The sequence below is a fragment of the Salvelinus sp. IW2-2015 genome, unplaced genomic scaffold (assembly GCF_002910315.2).
Source record: "Salvelinus sp. IW2-2015 unplaced genomic scaffold, ASM291031v2 Un_scaffold4705, whole genome shotgun sequence".
NCBI classification, from domain to species: Eukaryota; Metazoa; Chordata; class Actinopteri; order Salmoniformes; family Salmonidae; genus Salvelinus; species Salvelinus sp. IW2-2015.
Window position 1 is genome coordinate 29,247 of NW_019945974.1, and position 1,381 is coordinate 30,627.

Here is a 1,381-nt window from a genome sequence, read left to right on the forward strand (position 1 = left end):
TTGGTCTTTTACCAAATAGTGCTGTCTTCTGTTTCCCCCCTACCTTGTCACAACACAACTGATTGGCTCAAACGCATTAGGAAGGAAAGAAATTCCACAAATGAACTTTTAACAAGGCACACCTGATAATTGAAATGCATTCCAGGTGACTACCTCATGAACCTGGTTGAGAGAATGCCAAGAGTGTACAAAGCTGTCATCAAGGCAAAGGGGTGCTATTGGAATAATCTCAAATATAAAATATATTTTGATTTGTTTAACACTTTTTTGGTTACTACATGATTCCTTATGTGTTATTTAATAGTTTTGATGTCTTCACTACTATTCTACAATGTAGAAAATAAGAAAAAATTAAGAAAAACCCTTGAATTAGTAGGTGTTCTTAAACTTTTGACAGGTAGTGTATGTCACTCAATTCAGTACTTCCTAGTTCCATGTATCAAACTGTTATTTCAGTTATATTTAAACTAGGAAAATCTAGGTCCTCCCGAGTGGTGCAGTGGTCTAAGGCACTGCATTGATCTCTAGCTGTGGTTCGAGTCCAGGCTTTGACTTAGCCGGCCGCGACCTGAAGACGGGTGGGGGGATGCACAATTGGCTCCGGGTTAGGGTAGGGTTTGGCCGGCAGGGATGTCCTTGTCCCATTGTGCTCTAGTGGCGGGCCGGGCACAATGCGCGCTTACATGGTCGGCTCTCCCGAGTCCGTACTGGAGTTGCAGCAATGAGACAAGACTGTAACTACCAATTGGATACCATGAAAACATTACTGGAAAATCTGAAGAGTCCCCTGCTAATTAAAAACCCAGAAGTTTAATAAATTGTGACAATAAAATAATAACAAAGGTTATAATACCAATATTAAAAACTCAATGCCCCCTTTTCTAAAAATATTTTCAGAATACTTTAAAATCTCAAAAACATCTGGGAAAAAATGTAATAATGGCAATAGGAAAAATAATAACTCCTGATCTACAGCAATTATTTAACCTTTCTCGCCCAGGTGTTCCGCTAGCGGAACACCCACAACATTCCGCTGAAAAGGCAGTGCGCGAAATTCAAAAATATTTTTTAGAAATATTTAACTTTCACACATTATCAAGTCCAATACAGCAAATGAAAGATAAACATCTTGTGAGTCCAGCCAACGTGTCCGATTTTTTAAATGTTTTACAGCGAAAACACAACATATATTTATGTTAGCTCACCACCAAATCCAAAAAAGCACAGACATTTTTTCACAGCAAATATAGCTTTCACAAAACCCACAAATAGAGATAAAATGAATCACTAACCTTTGAACATCTTCATCAGATGAGTCATATYACATCATGTTACACAATACATTTATGTTTTGTTCGATAATGTGCATATATTTAAAAAA